Raw genomic sequence first — 21,319 nt, 5'->3', positions numbered from 1 at the left:
CCCAGGGAGAACAGAAGTGAAAAATCCCAAATTTACGCAAAATAGACGATAGTTGTGCAGTAACAAGTGAGTAAAATTGCATCAGTGAGACTTGAGTAGTCTTTGAGTTATAAGTTGTTGCAGTGATGTGAAATTCATGATTGTAAAAACTGAACAGATGTGCAGGTTTTGTGTTGATATAGTTTCTCAGGCATACAATTTATCTATGTTTCATCAGATGAAGTCAGTCAAACAGCAAGAAATTCGAGATTTGCTACTTGTAAAAGAATTATTAATACTAGATCATATAATAGATCTGTATTTCTGATGAAAACTCAAATCAGATGTTATGAATACTCACAATCAGATGAATTTTCTGATTGCAGTACTTCAGTACTTCCAGAACATAGCATGTTGTTATTTGCACCTAATGATACCGTACCCTGTATTTATGACAGAAATGGTGGATTGAGGAACTGAAGACATCAGTCAGGAAAATAACGGTCTTTTTTTTTTTTCTATTCCCATGGCCTACGAACCCCTTTTAAACTATGTACGAATGACAAAGTGAGAGTGCCAATCACTAAGGTTCTCCGGAAACTAACACCCATAGAGTTCATAACTCATACAGGTTGTACATTAAATATCAGTGCCAAACTCTGTACACAAATTAGTCAACTATTTACTGATGTCTTAACGGAAGCGCTACAGGCAGAAAAGAAATAACAGACGCGTTTCGCTTTCTGTACAAGATATGATTCATAAATTATGTACACTTTACCTATTTAACAGTACTTCCGTGTTATTTAGACTTTTGCTACAAAGTTTATATTTACTCCAATGGCGCTTGCATGATATTAAGTCCAGTGAAGAAAACCCTTATAACTCAGAAACTGCTCGAGTCTCAGTGATGCAATTTCACTCTCTTTTTAGTGCACAACTATTCTATTTTGTGCAGTTGAGATTTTTCACTTCTGTCCTTCCTGAGATATTTGATGGTGAAAATACACGATTTTCGAAAATTCGCAATGTTTAAAAATTTCCAAAACATCAAGTATATAGTTCTCAGATCTGAAACTTGTTTAGGACGTTGTCTATTATCTAGTCTCTATGTAGACAAAGAATTGAAGGTAAGTATCATTTATTTCGTTTCAAAATGTGCATTCCAAAATTGCAATTTCTAGGTTTCCACCTCAATGTTCAGAGCTTCTTTTCTCGACGTTCTGAAGCATGTCTCAATGTGCACAGAATATAAAATATTGTCCATTCCATTCACTTTCATATGGTTTTGGGTTGAACTCATTATCTTTAAAACCTTAAAAGTTATACCGCTTAACGGAATGCACTAAAAAGTTCAAAATGTGCTCAGGCGCCTATACAAAGTGGCCGCTACAACAAAACTTGCGTGGCTAAAAAAATAAATGAATACCCGTTTTCAACTCCCTAAATGTATTACAAACCGAGGTACAAAAAATTAAATTTTGTCAGCAACGATCATTGGTCGATTTCTTTTGGATTGTCCCTTAGGTAATGATAACGAAAACGTACAATCATTCCGAATTTCAAGTTTATTCCAATTCCTAGTACCTAAAATATATTATAGATCTAAAAGAAAATAAATAAAAGACCCATTTAAATAACATGGGGAATTGCTTCATCCCCCTTTAGACCCCCTATACCTCAGAAATATTCAGTTTTGGCAATTTTCCTGTTGGTTAGTCCCGAAAATCTAAAATCATGCCAAATTTCAACTTTCCACGTTAACTGGAAGTACCCCTTTATTTTATGTTAGTTCATGTAGTTTTATATATAGTTAGGATTTTTACTTGAAGATGTTTTGCATAAACTTTGTTCTTCCCGTGCGAAAAATTGGCATTTCAGTTAGTATATAATGCAACGCGGAAAATTCGCGCCGCAGTGGATTCTGTCGAAAACATACACACAGAAACACTCCACTGCTGTAAATGTTGAAAATGGTTTATCTTAGCTTGAAGGCACAGGTCAATCCTCTTACACATTCTTGCGAACACCCGAACTAAAGATTAGTAACCGAGAAATTCTGTGTACATTATATATGAATACTTTAATAGTTTTGAAATCGATTCTGGTACTGTTCAAGGAATACCTTTGAACCTCTTTTCAATGAATAGTGTTTCATATGTTCTCTATACTTGTCACTTGCATAAAATATGTGTTCAACCAAAAATTACTGGACCCGATACTGTTGAACCTCTTTTCAATAAATAGTGTTTCACATCTCTATACTTGTCACCCGCATGAAACACGGTTCAACCAAAAAATCATCGATCCGGATACTGTTGAACCATTTTTCAATGAATAGTATTTCACATGTTCTCTATACTTGTCACCCGCATGAAACACGGTTCAACCGAAAAATTATCGATCCGGATACTGTTCAACGATTACTGTTGGACCACTTTTCAATAAAAAGTGTTTCACATGTTCTCTATAATTGTCACCTGCATGAAACATGTCCAACCAATATATATGGTTGCTCCATTGTTAACATTGTAACAAACACCTGTATTACTCGATACCCAACAGAACTCTGACGATCTTTGGAAACAACAATTAGTTACAATGTAACTTTTGTCTTTATTGTACAGTATACGTCTCTGCTGAGTTGAAAGTTAAAAATCTAGCTTTGTTTCTGTCTGTGTTGGACATTTGCATAACACAACTTACGCATATTCACGGAGAAAAGTGAATGTTTCAATCCTTTTCACACAATAACAAATAGGCCTACCTACAACCACTTTGAAAGCATTGTATAAATTGTGCGATGTTTGTGTGCAATATAGGTGTAATGGGACGTAAACAAAGCATGGGAAGCAAGTAGTTATTGTTAAAATAAGTTTATTGTTATACAGAGTGGTCCAAAAGTAGGTGTACAGTCCCGTACTGATCGGTCATGATATTTATCATTTACTTATTCTTATCCATACAGGTATTGACTTAGTTTCTTCCTTACATGATCTTAATTTATTTTCACTTATACCTTAAACTCGAAACAAACCAAAGCAAATAAATTCATTACTTTAATAAATTAAAATGCCATACTTGATCGATGCTGGTCTGTATACGTACTTTTGGGCTACCCTGTATTATTTCCCTCACTTTAACCTTTCTCAGAACTCAAATCATGTCCCAAAATTCGAACTTTAAAATTATTGTGTGGTAACTATGGGTTATACACCGCACAGGCAATTTACCGTTCAATTCTTATCGCTGCGATGCAACATATATTTTACATGCACAAGGTGTATTTTTATATTGTTACTTGCAGAATTTACTAACTACAGTGGGAAAAATTGTTATATTATGTGCACTATGCGAAACAAACAATAAATCGTCCCGGAAACAATTGAGGAAAATGATCAGCTTACTAATATTTGATTTTTGCCGTTCGAAAATGGTGATACTTTTTTTTTTTTTTTTGTGCATTTTGAATCCATAGACTTGTACACAGCAATTGAGTAATTTGACATATTTTCATAGAATATTGTGAGTTCTTCCGTGTAACGTGGGTTCCTGTCACCACTGCATGGCGCGTCCTCAGGTTGCGGATCGAGGAGAAGGCCTCTAGATATAGAGGTTAGCTGCGAATATACTGAATAAGCAGTCGCGGACAGACGACTAGGAGTGGTCCTCCAGCTTGGGGGTTTGGGTAAGGCTAACACCCTCATCCTGTAAAAAAAGGTACTTGTTCAGAAACATTCACAAAAGCCTCGGACAAGGACTGATAACTTGGCACGACATCAGCAAAAGAAAATGGACATGAGATTTGGAACATGGAATATTAGAAGTCTTTATAGGGCAGGCGCGTTAAAATCTGTAACGAGTGAGTTAGAGAAATACAGGATGGACTTAGTAGGAGTTCAGGAAGTTCGGTGGGAAGGAAATGGATCTGAGAATTCCGGAAATTTTACGTTCTTTTACGGGGAAGGAAATAAAAATCACCAGTTAGGAACAGGGTTTTTCGTTCACAAACGAATATTACCAGCAATTAAACGGGTTGAATTTGTTACTGACAGACTTTCTTTTATTACTCTTAAGGGACGGTGGTGTGATATTATTGTTTTAAATGTACATGCTCCAACTGAAGATAAGGGTGACGATATAAAAGATAGTTTTTACGAAGAAGTGGAACGGATATTTGACCAACTCCCGCGATATCATATGAAGATTCTATTAGGGAATTTCAATGCGAAGGTAGGACGAGAGGATATTTTCAAACCGATTATAGGGAACAAAAGTTTGCATAAGGAAAGTAATGACAACGGTGTTAGACTCGTGAACTTTGCAACATCCAAAAACCTAATCGTGAAGAGTACAAAATTCCCACATCGCGACATTCATAAATACACTTGGACATCACCAGACGGAAAAACACATAATCAAATTGATCACGTTTTAGTAGATAGAAGAAGACAATCTAGCATAATTGACGTCCGGTCGTTTAGAGGGGCTGATTGTGACACTGATCACTACCTGGTAGCAGCGATAATACGGGAGAGATTATCGTTGAATAAAGGTAATACTCAATGTCCGAAAACGGAGAGATTTAATTTAAAGAAATTAGAAGAGAGCCAGGTAAGAGAGGAATACCAGATTGAAGTTTCGAATAGATTCTCGGTTTTAGAAGACTCGGAGTGCACTAGTGTTGAGGATACTTGGATTGAAATTAGAGATAGCATTAAAAGTTCAGCAATAGAAAAACTGGGACACGCGGAAATACGTAGGAACAAACCATGGTTCGACCAAGAATGCATTAAACTAGTAGAGAAGAGAAAACAGGCAAAATTACGGTGGCTACAAAATCCGAATGAAATAACTACACAAAATTTCGCAGATATCAGGCGGGAAACTTCCAAAACTTTTAGAACAAAGAAACGGGATTTTTTGAAAGCTAAAATTAAGGAACTTGAAGATAATAGTAGAAATAAAAATATTCGGGACACGTATAAGGGGATCAGCGAATTTAAGAAAGGCTATCAACCTCGTGCTTATATATTAAAGAAATCTGACGGAACAGTTCTCACTGATACGGATAGCCTCTTAAATAGATGGAAAGATTTCTTTGACGATTTGCTGAACACGCAGCCAAAAACTAATGTGCGTGGAGAAAAGGAGATACACACCGCAGAACCGTATATTCCAGAACCCAATCGAATAGAAGTGGAAGCCGCTATAAAGAAATTAAAGAAACACAAATCTCCGGGTGTAGATGAAATTCCGGCTGAGTTAATTTTAGCTGGAGGCGAAAAATTGTGGAACAAGATACACAAACTCATTCTCCTTATCTGGAACAAGGAAGAATTGCCACAAGAGTGGAAAGAGTCAATCATTGTTCCAATTCACAAGAAAGGCGACAAAACTGACTGTAATAATTATCGAGGCATTTCTCTTCTGTCAACATCCTATAAAATCCTTTCAAATATTCTGTTAACAAGATTGACCCCATACGCAGATGAAATTATTGGAGATTATCAGTGCGGATTTAGACGAAATCGATCAACTATCGACCAAATATTTACCATTCGCCAAATACTCGAAAAGAAGTGGGAATACAATACCCCGGTACATCAACTATTTATTGATTTTAGAAAGGCTTACGACTCGGTTAGGAGAGAAACATTATACAACGTTCTTACAGAGCTTGGAATACCGAGAAAGCTAATTAGATTAATTAAGATATGTTTAAGTGAATCCCAAAGTAAAGTCCGGGTAGGAAAATTTTTGTCCACGAGCTTCCACGTCGAAAATGGCCTGAAACAAGGAGATGCGTTGTCGCCATTATTATTTAACTTTGTGCTGGAATACGCCATAAGGAAAATCAAAGATAGCAACCAGGGCCTAGAGTTGAACGGCATTCACCAGGTTATGGCATATGCTGATGATGTAAATTTAATAGGGGATGATAGGAGAACAGTAGAAATAAATGCAGAGATCTTATTAAACGCTTGCAGGGACATGGGTTTAGAAGTAAATGCAGAGAAAACTAAATACATGGAAGTGCGTCGGGACCGTAATACGGCAAATTGTGGAGGCGTTAAAATATTAAATAATACTTTTGATAAAGTGGATACTTTCAAATATTTAGGATCAATATTAACAGACGAAAATCATATTCACGAAGAAATTAAATGTCGACTAAAAGCAGGGAATTCGTGTTACTATTCGGTTCAAAATCTCTTGTCGTCGCGAATTCTGTCGAGGAATTTGAAGCTTAAAATATATAAAACGATAATCATGCCTGTTGTTCTGTATGGTTGCGAAACATGGTCGCTTACTCTGAGGGAAGAACATAGACTGAAAGTATTTGAGAACAGGATCCTGAGAAGAATATTCGGACCCAAGAGGAACGAGAATGGGGAATGGCGGAAGCTTCATAACGAGGAACTACATAGTTTATACGGTTTACCCAACATTGTTAGGGTCGTCAAGTCTAGGAGGCTTAGGTGGGCAGGTCATGTAGCTAGAATGGAAGAAAGTAGAAACGCTTTCAAAGTCTTGACTGGTAGACCCATAGGAAAACGACCATTAGGAAGGCCTAGGCGCAGATGGGAGGATAATATTAAGATGGATCTCGCAGAGATAGGAATACAAAGTAGAAACTGGATCCAATTAGCTAAGGATAGAAGTCAGTGGAGAGCTTTTGTGAACGCGGCACTGAACCTCCGGGTTCCATAGGCCATAGAGTTAGTTAGTTAGTTAGTTAGTTATTGCGAGTTCTTTACCGGGATCCGGAATGGTATCTAGCCATTATTGCTTACGTGAAAGAGTATTTTTGTGTTACGTAACGTACAGTACCATTCAGGTCGGAAAATTTCTCAACTTGATAATTACGTGGGAACATCTAATTTGTATTATTTATTTTTTCAAAGCCTTTAAAAAAAAAAGGACGGGAAGGGTTGCTTTCGTCACTCAATGAATGTTAACCAGATTTTTTTTACCTATGTTAAAAAATATTGAAAGGGCATTTTTCATTTTAAAAAAATGAAAATTTTCCGGCGGATGTAAGTAATTTTCTTTGAGCTTTCGTTTCATTACTGTTGTATAGAATTCAGATTTCGGATGATATGAGATTGTGTTCAGTTTTTGTGAAGTTTATAATAATGTCCTTCTTCAGCACTGAAGTAATTGTATTTCATATGTAAACGTGCAATTTAATTTGAAATCATAACTAATGATGTTCCTCAAGGTTATAACTAGAAGAAGAAAACGTTTCCTCTTTTAATGTATACATTTGCAGACCTTTTTAAATATATATATTGAAGTGATTTGCAAATTACGTCATCGTCCGCAGTGTAAATTTGAGAATTTGGGGGTAGAGACCATCTTATCCAATTATTCTCCTCAGCATGGTCGTGTCTTCCACAGAGGCCATATCTTGAACGCGAATGTCCGCATAAAGGGCTAGATCTCGAAGCAGTTCAAGAGCTCCATTACGAGTTTATAGTAGACAATATTGGAACCATCGTTCATGGATTTGTAGGCTTGTTTCTCCAGGTGCTGGGACTAATGACTTTTTATTTATTTTAGACTATTTATATATTGGGTCTGGAAAAGTTTCTTCCACGTTTCTCGATCTTCAGCTTTCTCTTTTAACTCTCAATGTTTTCCTCTATTTTTTCAAATCATCAATTCCTACTCCTCGCTTTCCTTCCATCTTTCCTTCTATAGCGGTATGAAGAAGACAATTTCTTCGCGAGATATGTCAAATCTAATTGGCCTTCCTACGAAGGATGCTGGCTAAAACCTGCCTCTTCTCTCCTACCCGTTTTAAAACACTTTCTTTTGTTACTCTCTCTGTCCATTTTATCTTGCACATCTTCCTCTCGAAGCTCTCTAAATATTTCTTCTCTAACTTTTGCAATGTCCAAGTCTCTGACCCATGCAGTCCAATAGCACTTGATCTACTTCTTCCTTAGTCCAATATTAAGGCTGCTAGTTAAGAGTGATCTTTCTTTGTTGAATTATTCTTTGGCTATGGCTATTCTTGACCTGTTCTCTTCGGTACAGTAAGAGTCTCTCGTCAGAATACTCCCCAGATACTTGAAATTATCGATCTCTTCAAGTTCTCTTTGTTCTACTAACCCGTAAGGGCGAGTTTCCACGGGATATTCTCATGACTTTTGATTTCCATACCATATACTTTCCCAGTGTCAACTATTAGTGCAATAATTTAGGTCAAAATTAGGGGTTTATAGAAAAAGAAATCATATAAGCAAGGATCTTTGCACAGTTGTAGTACTTTACCTCCTTATCAATATATTAAAAGTTCCCTAAGATTGATCTTGAGCTTCTGACGCCATATTGGAAAATGGCCACCGGTTTTCAGTTTTTCGCCGATAACTTTAAAACGAGCAGGGATAGCGTAAACTATAAAGAGTATTATAAAGAATAAACAAACACGTTTTGATGTATAATGCATCCCTCTAGCTTTATTCGTTCAGAAGATAGAAGTTTTAAGTTGTGGAAACTTTGTTACTTTGTGCAGGTGGTACAGTTTCTCTGGCAGAATTCGAACACTACAAAATTGCGTACTTACTCAAACTGTACATGAAAATGAAGAGGATAAAAATACAGATTTTTGTGTAATATGTTTATATATCTATATAAGTGCTTGTAAATCACACAGTAATAAATCAAGAGGCGATCCGTATAGTTTACAATAAATATAATTACTTTGTAGTAGACATAAACGTCTATTGAGCATAGTTTATTTTTATTAACTAACCAGGGGTGCCCACAAGGGGGGGCTATGACGCCAACTGCGTCATTGAAATATTTGGGGGGTTAAAAATCTATATAAATATGTTTGAGGGGGGTGTAAAAATTAATCGAAAATATTCTTTCCTGGAGGAACACTTATGGATAGACAATTGCGGGGGGGGGGTGCGTCATGGACATAAGGGGGGTGGGCATCACTGAACTAACTCTAACTTTGACATAATATTTCTGAAGTGTTTATATTATTTTCAAAGATGCCACTATATGTTTATATCTAAGGATGCTAAAATACATTAGAGTACAAGAATTTATATTGAAAATGATTATTTAAAATGTGTTCTAAAGTTTGTTCTTTTGTCTATGTAATTTAAATATTAAATACATATAATTCACCCTCATTTCCTTGCGAATTAGAAACACCTGGGTAGTTACACAGATCTAGAACATCTGGTAGATCACACAAAACATCCTGGCAATAACTATACATGGGCTAACAGGGTAACCCAGCGTTGAAACAAACGCAATTATTTTTACAATTTATGTGCAATAACTCAGAAGGAGCAGGTTTTTAGGTCTGAGCAAATCTGCATCAAATTGTTGAGATTGTGTCCATCCTCGATTTACAAGCTGTAATGAATTTCCTTCCCAGTCCTCCATCTGATGATATACACGGAAAGGATGTTGTTGCTTTGCGGCTGCATTTGTTGGGGGTAGCACTGCGAGATCAAATCTGAAATTTAATGTTTGCTTACTGATGAGAAAATTGTACCCATAATAACGATCCTGATCAAGGCTCTAGCTTTCCTTGGCACCATAAAGTTGAAACAGAAATCTTTCACCAGTCTCTGCTGTTATTTCCTTTGGTAGACAATGGATCATTGAACACTAAAATTGATGTCCTCAAATCTTTATCTTTCTGGAGAAGACGCATGACTTAAAGTTTACCCTTTCGGTATATAGGCGAAGTTGTATCACAATCTGATCACAACCTGTTGATGCATGCAAGAACAACAGTACAACACATATTTCTTCCCCAAATAATAACTGTTGCTGGTAAGTATTAAATATAGTTTTCTGTTTCTTAGACCCAGAGGCAGTAATCAAGAACCACAAATCACACGTTTCCTTTGTTAATGTTGTTAACAGAATCGAAAGTTCAGTGTCCTGACTGATAACAACAACAGGCACTTGACATTTTGCATTTTCCATGGCTAACGATTGAAATATCAACATTAGCTTCTGCTTGGCAAACCTTCACTTTGGACTTACAACGAGCTTTCAGGGCATTAATTAAGACAACTTTATTATTGCGATTACCTAAAAACAGGGGCGTCATTTCAGGCTTCGCTTGGAGGGGGCAAGAGCACCACCGACATAAGACTTTCGCGTTTTGTAGTAGTATATTAGTAGACAATCAATTAAAGTATATGTATTCCTCAAATTCTTGGGGGAGCAGTTGCCCCCTCCTGCCCCCCCCCTAAATGACGCCCCTGCCTTAAAATTCAGCTTGAGTACAGGTCGTAACTAAGTTTTCTTCAAATTGAATTGTTGCCGATGTTGTACGTATTGTTCTTCTTTGTTCCTCGATTCCTTTTGTTGGCTGTTCAGAATATCCATAAAAAACAACGATGCAATTTTCACCGTAATGGAATACTATGTACGACATGTAGCAGTCAAGAATATCACCGTATGTCACTGGTCTTGGCCATACAACAGAATGCAGCTGTGCCCTCCGTCTAAGGCATGAACAGCATTCGTTGGTACTTTGAAGTTGATTTCTTCACATTTAAAAGCTGATACTAAAGATGACTTGATATCCTTTCTCATTGAGATGTTGTCAAATAATGAAAATAGTTTTGGGAAAACTCATATCTGAAACAATCTTTCAACTGATCAGTTCCTTTTATGACATAGATAATTCTATGGAATAATTCTTAGCTATTAATAACTACATTATGGTCTCGGATTTTTATTCCTGCATTTATGGAAGCCAGAGGGGTAAATTCATTCTTCAGTTTCAGTTTAAGGGTATTGGTACTGAAATCATTTCAGTGCACAATTTGAGTAATAGCAATCTATAGTGATTGAATTCTGCCAGAGAAACTGTACCAACTGCACAAATTAACAAAGATCGGAAACTTAAAACTATGTATCTCCTAAAGGAATAAAGCTATAGAGATGTATTATACACCAAAATGGGTATTTTTCATACTCTACATATCATTACTATAGTTCACGCTATCTGCCCATTTTAAAGTTATCGGCGAAAAACTGAAATTCGGCGGCCATATTCTAATATGGTAGCCGAAGCTGAAGATCAATCTTAGGAGACTTTTAGTATATTGATAAGGAAGTCGAGTACAAGTATATTGATAAGGAGTCAACTGTGCAAAGTTCCTTTCTTGTATGGATTATTTTTTGTTTTTCTTACAAAATTCCTGCACTATATTTTGTCCATCTCCTGTGGTCCTTCTTCGGTTCTAGCTATTATAATCGCATTATCTGCATACCTGATCATTTTTAATGATCTACTCTCCAATCTTGAAATCTCCAGCTAGCGTTGTTAAAATTATTCGAATATCCAAATACTCGTTTTCAGTTTACGAATAATTGTTCATTTTTCGAACAATTGTTAAAATAATTTTACATGATTAATTATTCCAATATTATTTGTTTATTCGAATAACGAATATTCATATCCATTGTTCGAATTTTTTACAGCACTAATTCCAACTATTGGTTGATTGCTTTGTAGGCTATATGAGACATGTACTTAAAGCGTAGCGTGGGATCGGAACTACATGAGCTGCCATCAACCATCAGGAATTGGGAACAACTTGCATATTTTTTACTGTATAGAGTATATTTTTGCAGTGTTGAACTGAAAATGTCAGTTCAATTTCTGAACAGTTGAACTTTAGTTTCCTTTAAAATGTACTTATCTGAGATACATTTCAAAGTTTTCAAGTTATATAATCCAAAGAGGCAGCAGTTTAATTGGACACCGAGTTCGAATTAACGCAAACTAATTTTACCGTACCTTTAATGAATATATCAGTTCATGATGATCTAATGCTATCCGTGACAAGGATATCTCTTGTCTGTGTGCCATGATTATGCGTTGTAAAAGAACTGGCTCCTCAGAGGAAGTGGTAGTGGTAGGGTTTCCAGTTTAACTTCCGAATCTGAGCATAGCAAACAGTGGTAGCCATGTAGCCCAATGACCTCGGTCAGAATTAAACTGTTTTGCACAAATTCCTAAACACACTTTAGCCAATGAGACAGTGGTTTTAGATTTTGGCTCTTCAGTTGTTCTCATGATCCCAGATTAACGTCTCACTACAACACTACCACTATCAGTTTTTCAGTATTTACCCGAAATGTGGCATTTCACCGGCACTAGTAGAGGAGTGTAGCCTAAAACACCTCCAAATTATGCGGTTCTTGTGTTTACATAATTGGGAGCTCTTCATTTTCAACGAACTTTAAAAATTTGTTAGTGAATTCTCTATGTCTGTTATTTGCGAATTTTTCAATTTTGACCCCTCCATTCGATAGAGCACCAAGAACTGTCTGAAAGAAGTAATGGAATTTTTCGCGTCACTGTTACCGTTCCCGAGATATTGGCCCAAAAAAAGTTCCAATTTCGAGAGATTTAAGAAGCCATATCTCGGGAACCGTAAGTCATAGAGAGATGATACTAGTGTTGGCCAGTACCTAAAAGAATGGTATAAACATTCTGGTACCAAATGGTAACTTAAATATTGAAAAAAAAAAAAAAAAAAAAAAACATTTCGGGAGATTTAAGGAGCTATATCTCGGGAACCGTAAGTCATAGAGACATGATATTGTGCGAATTTATTAATCTTGACCATGCGTCTTCGTAAAACAACATATTGTAGAATGTTTTAACAGTACTCTTAAGCAAAACATGTGGAAAAAATTTAATACTCAAGGAAATTATAAATAGATAGATATATTACAAGAATTGCTTAATGAGTATAATAAAAAAAAGTGCATAGAACAATTGGTATAAAACCTGTGAAAGTTAATAGGAAAATTAATTATTTTTGAGTTTGTTCTGGCAATGCTTTTGGAGCATTCGCAACTGGTTTGTTCTAAAATATCTATAGAAAAAATATACACACATTGCCAGAGTTTCTCAAACTGGTCCACTGATCATTGTGGGTTCTTGTGGTCTTAGACTTAATAGTATATTAGTTTATACTCAAAACATGTTTTTAAGAATAAATTTGCGTTCGAAGGGGACAACATTAAGGTAGTCTGTAGAACATTCTGACTAATAAAAGTGATCATCACTTGAAATTAGTTTGAGGGATACTGGAGTACGCAATCATTGCATGCAATCCATCTCAATATTACCCGATGTTGTTCCAATGCTCATTTGGTAAGCTGTTTGTATTGATTAGGCTCCATGGATGTCCATGCAATTTAACGTGAAAAATAATGTAGTGTATTTTTTAAAAAGTCTTTCGAGACAAGCACAGAACCTGTTTAAATCGTGCTATGGGGGGGAAAATGGCAGTAAATAAGTGAGGTGAAAGACTGGCTGGACGCGGATTTGCTTTTCAAATTATATGGTTGTTATTCACATGAACTTCACTTTCAAACAGAGTACTTGTAACCTTGACTGAAGGGCGATATTGAGTGGCTGTGTTGCCATACGTTGCCTTCTATTTTAGCTTGTGTATACTTGACCCAAATACAAGAAGCTGTAATCATTTGAAGATTCATCTTAATGTATTGTCTGTCCGCCCACATCATCAATTTGACTCCTGAGAAGAGTCATAAGTTGAAAATACTTTAAAAAAAAAACACACACACAACGTATAATTTCGAGGTAATTAGGCATTTAAGATCTGTATCACGTTTATAAACCATGCGTGAGCATTTTGAGAGTAAAAACTTCCGTCTGCGTACATTTCCCGAACATATTGTCACATTATTTTCTAAGCATATTGTCATATATAAATGACACACCGTTATTCTGTTGTGTTTATACTGTGTATGCTTTCAGTATATTAGTCAGGTAATAAGGACAATACATTCTAAGTTATTGTTTGGATTTTAGCATTTCAGAATATTGTAACTCTAATCTATCTGTGCATAAGAGTGACAGAAGGTTTAAGTCCCAACGTGCATTCAGAAGGGTCATTCGGGTATGGCGGATCGCTTCTGGACGTAAATATAGGCACAAGATAAGGAATAAGATTTCTATATTTGATGGTGGGTTTTGTATATGATATGCTTTAGTAATTCATTTTATTGTGATATGATGCTGAACACTATAGTAGACAATTTCGAAACGGCCCAATAAAAAAAAAGGTACAGTGCCTGTTTTTGTAACGTTACGTAATTTATTTGTAGTTTTTTTTTTTTAATTAGATCTATGATTACAACAATAGAAAAGGCGTGCACTGTATATCAACCAAGTAACCGCATGTTATTCGCGGGATAGTATCGTTGTTCCTTGCTGGTATCGATGGCAGGAAAATAAAGTACGATACCTTATCCCATAGCACTTCGTCTGTAGATTCCTGATTTCTGATTAGTTAAAACAATATTCCCGGACATAGTAGCGAAAAATGTAGTTGTTTTTTTCAAGTCGGTTGTTTCTTCTTTTGTCCGTCATGCAGCAGTTTTGGCACAAACTTCGCACAAATCTTGCACATGTTCATATTTTCACTAACAATTTCGTACACGGCTGTTTTGGATAGATTCAATTCTTTGGCCATCATTCTCATACTCAAACGACCGTTTTAGTCCAAGAGTTCTTACATTTTGACGAAATATTCGTCCATACAGCTCCTCGAAGGGCGTCCAGAGCGTTCATCCTTCTCCACGCTTTCCTGTCCATTTTTGAAATCTCATGCCAACGGAAAACCCGGGCTCTTGACAGAGCTTGGTCCTGGTAGACCTTCTTAATCATAATGAACGTCTCTGAAGCAGTTTTTTCCAAGCTTGAAGCAAAATTTAATGTTGTATCGTTGCTCTAGCGAACGCTGCCTTTTGAGCTTCCAAAAACTTCGACGTCATTTTCATACACGGTTCGCACGATAAGCGTTCGTTACTCTATCAGAGCTCGGAAGCGACTGATCCAGGTAGCGTTGGTTAGCTATCCGCTACCGCTAGTTCTGCTCGTGGCGAACGCGCTGTTGACGACTAGAGCGCCGTGCGAGGGCTAGTCTCATTACTTGCCGGACAACCCTTTATGTGTGTTACCAATGTGACTTTCTAGTATATTTATTATAACGTAACTAGGCAGGCCAGAAAGCCAGTTACGCAGGGTAGAGTGGTCTGCTTCTGTCCTGTAAGTCCCCCAGTTTTTCCTTAAAGTTCAGTTGCTTTTACTGTCGTCGTTCCTCCTATATTTATGATACATGAACGAAATCTTTAGTAAGACTCAGTCGTGGAGCGGTCACGTTTGGTGCGAGGAGTCGTTGATTCGATACCAGGCCACGTATGTTTGTAGTCAAACATCGCACCAGTGGATCTTCTCTCGGATCTCGTGTTTCTCCTAAGATTTTCATTCCACCAATTTTTCCATAATTCTCTTTCATTAATCACGTCTCTTTTATTTTACAGATCATAATCGTGGGACATAAAACCATCATTTCGTTTTCTTCAGTTTGTCATACAAATTTGCCTTGCGGACTTAAAGAAACAAAAGGGGAAATGCAACTTTATTGATTTATGAAAAAAATGTTGGTAAAATGAGGAATTAGGAAGAAACAGAGATGAAATATTTCAGTGTAACGTCCTAGGACTATGTCTTTTAGTCTAAGGGAGACAATGATTAAGGCAAGTGAATAATGATGGAAGAATTAGTGGAATGAGAAAGTGGGAGAACGAGAGTAACCCGAGAAAACCCACAAACACGTTGTTGTCCACCACAAACTTGCTTGGTCGGGGATTGACCCTGGAACTCCATACACTAGAGGTAATAACTACCACTGAACCACCGTACCGCTTTCTCACAGAGGGGCCGCGGTGGCTCAGTGGTAGAGCGTTCACTTCTGGTACTTGGAGTCCCGGGCTCGATCCCAGCCCCCGCCAAGTGAACTTTGTGGTGGACAAACACCGTGTGCGTGGGTTTCCTCGGGGTTCTCCGGTTTCCTCCCACTTTCTTCATTCCACATCGCCTCCTTTAGCCAAACCAGCATAAACGTGAGACGTAAAATTCAAAGATTTCATTTCATTTTCCCTTCCTCACAGAGAGCTCCGAGAAAATCCACAGAGACGTTATTATTGAGTACTAGCTCATATTGGAGTAGGAGCGAGCCATTGCACCAGAAATGAACGATCCTAGTGCTAAGCCAACAGGTTTTCTCGGGGTTCTCCTGTTTCCTCCCACTTTTCTTTCCACCATTTTACTCATTTCTCATTATCACCGTCTCCTTTAGCCTTGCCCGCATAATCGTAGGACGTAAAACTTAAAGATCTCATTTTATTTTCCTACTGCTAAGCCAGTGGTTTTCGTATTAGAACTTGTGATACGTATTAATTTTTACGTAACATTTTCTCGAACTATTTTGTGAAATTGTAATGGTGCTTTTAACTTTATAGTTACGTAAAAAAATGTGTAAAAAAAATTGGAGGGATGAGTGAGTGGGGGTTATTGATAGGACGCTTGCGGAGAGTCCGAACCACTGACTGCAATATACCAATTATTATCAATACGAGCATTTTTCATGTATCGTACTTTTTTTTTTTTTCCTGATTTCTCCGGCTTGGATTTCACTAGCAATTGAGCGAAGAAAATTGTCAATAAACCGAGTGATACAGTTTACTGTTGAAAAGTATGTTTTAAATAGTGTCATCAATGAAAAGAACTGTTCATATTTTCGTCGATTTAAAAGCGGACACTGATACCCCCACTTGAACTGCGGCACCACTCTGTGACGTGATACAAGCAAAATGTTACGTCAACTTGAGCAACCAATCGCTGACCGACTAGTGTTGCAAGATCAAAAAAGATTTCTTCGCTTGAGCATCAGTGGATTAGTTGCTTAGTAGGCAGTAAGTTGTGCGAGTATTGTGACAGTGTTTTATGCCACTCGGAGAAATTGTTTATTTAGTTGTGCAATAGATTTTTGTACGAATAACAATACTGGAAAAAAGGGGAAATTCAATTTACGGGGAGTTGGGTGCCCTTGAACTAACGCGTTGTGAGTTGGTGCAGTATGCAATAGTAAGATACGAGAAGTGAAAAAAGGAAGTTATCCAAGAATACACTAGACCAGGTATGTATGATAAATTCCGTAAGAGTTCAATTAGCATTGAAGTTTCGAAGTTTGTTAGCAAATTGATTGTTGATTATCAGTGCCATATTCCACTCCAGAATTTTTAACTTTTTTTTTTTTTTTTCAAAACTAAACGTATTTGTAAATCATACATTTAACATAATTTAATTGCACTTGAAAATATAAGATGATGAAAGTACAAGTGACTTGTGATAAAGTAATTAGCAAGTCTAAGAAAATGGTAAAAAAAAATATGTCACTAGTCAGTAAAAACACTTTTCCCTACACGCGCTGTTCTTTCTTTCTTTCTTTTTTTTTCAGACAAATTTTAATGCACAGATCTGCGACTCTGTTATATAAATATTGTGCTTCTTGAAAATATTTTGAAAGCATGATGGTTCAGTGGTAGAGCTAGAGTGGCCACAAGGCAATGATTAAAAAAGCCGGACACACTGACTTAGAAAGCTGAACTTAAAAAAATAAAAAATGTAAAGCTTTTCCCCATATATGACAATTCAATTAATTAATTGCATTTAGACATCTTTGGCTCAAGCAATCTGGGAAAGCTACATTTACATGTTTCTTACCTCATTGATATTTCTCTGCTCCTCGAGCGGCTTTATCAATAGACGCTTGTTCTGCAAGAATTCTTTAAGGGTCTTCACTACAGCGAAATTAAACTACCGCTAATTTTAGAGTTTTTTTCTGTAATATCTTCAAAAGAAATAAAAAAAAATATTCGAAAACCAGAAACGTAGTGAACTAGACAATACGATTTTGCATGTGATACCTTTACCACAATTCACCTATCCCCTTTTGGTATGCCGCTATTTACAGAACCCGCAAAAAATGCTAAATTTATCTACAGTTGCAAATGGAAAGCAGATAAATGAGTTGTGATAGCGGTATCACATGCAAAATCATATTATCTAGTTCACTACGTTTCTGCTTTTCGAGTATTTTTATTTGTTTTGAAGATATTACAGAAAAACTCTAAAATTAGCAGTAGTTTAATTTCGCTGTAGGGAAGACCCTTAAATATGTCTCTGCATGTTCCGTTCTCACTTTTTCCTTCAAAGTTGAAACAAACTTGAAGTTCGGACTTAACTGTGGAGATATTAAGTCGGTTGCGTTCTTTTATCCAAACAGCATTCATTAATGAAAATACCCGTTTGCATTAAACTTTACTAGGTGGAAGGAATATATGAAGCAGACGGATATTTATAATTGATGTGACCTGGCCAGGGTTGTCAATCTAATGGTTTTGCTACCAAATTTTGGAACTCTAAACTTTACTTACTTTACAACTTACAAAAATGTACTGATGATAATTTGCAAATTCTGAAATGTCTGAGACTGAGCCATGGAGCTATCAGAATAATGGAAAGTTAAACATTTGTAATGAGACTAACTGAAAAGCAAAACAAATGGGCGTCCGGCTCGACTATTAAGCCGGAAACGGGACAGAACCTGCAAAAGCCGGACTGTTCGGCCAAAAGCAGGACATCTGGCTATCCTAGGTAGAGCGCTTAGTCTGGTGCGAAGGGTCCCTGGTTCAATACCAAGTCGTGAGAGTTTGTGTCCATGTTTTCTTCGGACTTCTTCCTATATTCTCATTCTTCCAGTTCTTTATAATAATTCATTTGTATTAATTACTCTCCCCGTCACCTAGAAGGCATAAAAGTGGACATAAAAGATTTCGATTTTCAAAAATACCTTAGAACCAAAAAAAAAAAAAAAAAAAAAAGTTGGAAGGATTTTAGGGAACGGGATAACAAGAATCCAGACAACTAGATTAGCAGAACTTAAATTCAATAGCGAGATTTTATTTCTGTTGCGGATTTCTAAATGGTAGCCGGATCATAAGAACAGTGGCGGATGTAGCCCAGGGCTGGGAGGGCTAGGTATATAATGTGTAGATTTTCCCTGATCTCATTCTCCAGTCTTTGAAAAGTACCAAAATCTCCAAATATATTACAGTTTCATATGGTCGCTTGCTCTGAGGGAAGAACGTAAACTGAAAGTACTGTATTTGTGAAGAAGATTCTGAGACGAATATTCGAACCCAGAAGGGATGTGAATTAGGAAATGGCGGAAAGTTCATAAGAAGAAACTACGAAATTTATATCGTCTACCGAACATTGTTCGGATCATCAAATCTAGGAGGCTCAGGTGGGCAGGGCATGTAGCCAGAATGGAAGAAAATGGGAACGCTTTCGAAGTTTTAACTGGAAGACCGATCGGAAAACGACCATTAGGAAGACCTAGTCGCAGATGGGAGGATAATATTAAGATGGATCTCGCTGAAATAGGAATACAAAGTAGAAACTGGATCCAGTTGGCTAAGGACAGAAGTCGATGGAGAGCTTTTGTGAACGCGGCATTGAACCTCCGGGTTCCATAGGCCATAGAGTTAGAGTTGCATATTTCTATTAAGAATAGTATGGATGTTGCTTGGAATGTCTATTCTTGTAGCTCTTGTAACATAATTGATATTATTCTCTTACTGTTTATTTGTTTATTAATGGAATATTCTAAAACTTGCCGAAATTTTAAGATCCGTCAAGTACCTATAAAAATGAGTGACGTTTGAATCATTCATCGGGGTTTGTGCAAACTCGGAAAGTAAAACAAGAGTTTATTGTTCCCCTGAGTTTAAACCTTATATTAATATATGTTGATTTTTCTTTAAAAGGGAAGGTTTTTGAATATTCGTAAAATCCGAAAACGCGATATTTGTAAATACTATTCTATGATCTAAGAATTAATATATAGGGTGTTTCAAAACAACACCGACAACTTTTGGGAGGTGATTCCTGACACCAAGAGAAGACGAAAAGTATAGACCAACCTAGGTGCACAAATGCTTCCTTTCAGAGTTATAGGCTTCCAAAAATATAGAGTTTAATGGTCCATAGTTCCAATACTATGGGATCTACCGTAGTCGGGTCAATACTTCACTTAGGAACTAATAGGCCTATGTGCGCTATCCAAAAATACATGTTTCAGAATACTAAGATATTCAACAAACAATTTTTATAGAGGCAGTTTGGCTACCGACATACAATTTGAAGTACTCACCAACTAGCTCTATAAAAATTGTTGCAGAAATACCGCAGGATTCTAAAACACGGATAGTTGGGTAGAGCACATACTAGTTCCTAAATAAAGTCTAAGTTTTGACCTTATAGTTTAATCGCTTACAAACGTTAGGTTTCATATGTGACGGACTTAAAAGGTCATAGATACCGAAAGCTCAAAAATATGTTTCCTAATTCAGTGTGTCCACAGAACTACAAGGCAGACAACTAATACAGACTTTTCCCCCAAGAAATTCATAAACAGTCATGATGGGTTAGCTCTGTCTAAATTTTTAGTATTTAATAAAATGATAATCATTTTGAATATTCTTATTATTAGATTGCGTACACTTCCAGTAGTCAGTCAGCGAATTAAGGAACTTTTCTCCTTCAACTTGAAGACAATTTTCAAAAGGATTTTATTTTCTAGTCGAAGCACATATAGAAACAAATCACCCAGAAATAACTTTTGTTTTATTATATGAGGAAGATTTTGCCATTAATCGCCCAATAATTTGAACACAGAATACAATATTTCAGTGTTACTGTATATTTACAACTAATTGTGCGCGTACCTTTGGTGCATGGGGTCTCTAGTTCGATACCCGACCAAGTAAGTTTGTGGTTTCTCAGATATTCCCGTTCCCTCCCACATTATCATTCCACCAATTCTTCTATCATCATTCATTTGCCATAATCATCCAACTCCTTTATCCTCAAGGACATGATTATGAGACGTTAAATTGAAGATTTAATTTAATTTTCATTTTTATAACAACGTATTTACTGCATACAATTACATGAAAAAAATTAAATGAAATCTTTAAGTTTTACTTCCCACGGTTATGCCGATGAGGCTAAAGGAGACGGTGATGATGAGTGATGAATGAAATGGTGGAATGAAGAAAGTGGGAGGAAACGGGAGAACCCCGAGAAAACCCACGCACACGGTGTTTATCCACCACAAAGTTCACTTGGCGAGGTACAATTACATGAGCTGTGAGTAATCCTTTCAGTTGTGTAACGTCTCATTTGAAAATTATTATATTCCATCGGTGTCCGTTATTGAGAGGTTTCACTGCGCTACAAAATATGTCTGTCATCAAGCTAATATCTCTCTGTCTCTCTCTCCTTTCATTTATGTTGAGAAGTTACTTGATCACTTCTACGGAAAGCATTTTATATTCACAAAATACATATTTTGTGAATTACTATATTACTTTTTACATTTTACTACAT

General features: G+C 36.6%; 1 protein-coding gene across 3 annotated transcripts in view; it reads left to right on the top strand.

Moving 5' to 3' along the window:
• Positions 1-21,319, top strand: part of Cpr (Cytochrome P450 reductase) — a 177,561-nt gene that overhangs the window by 61,950 nt on the left and 94,292 nt on the right. The window contains exon 1 of one of the 3 annotated variants that reach the window (XM_081770603.1): positions 16,750-17,000. The exons of the other annotated variants lie outside the window; for them this stretch is intronic. The gene's annotated coding sequence lies outside the window, so the exon portion shown is untranslated. Of the gene's footprint in view, positions 1-16,749; positions 17,001-21,319 lie in introns of those variants that run through there. 3 annotated transcript variants of the gene reach the window in all.

This window comes from Thermobia domestica, chromosome 9 (genome assembly GCF_964235325.1).
Source record: "Thermobia domestica chromosome 9, izTheDome1.hap1.1, whole genome shotgun sequence".
Taxonomy (NCBI): Eukaryota; Metazoa; Arthropoda; class Insecta; order Zygentoma; family Lepismatidae; genus Thermobia; species Thermobia domestica.
Note: the sequence above shows the minus strand (reverse complement) of the source record. Positions and strands in the feature narration are given on the sequence as shown.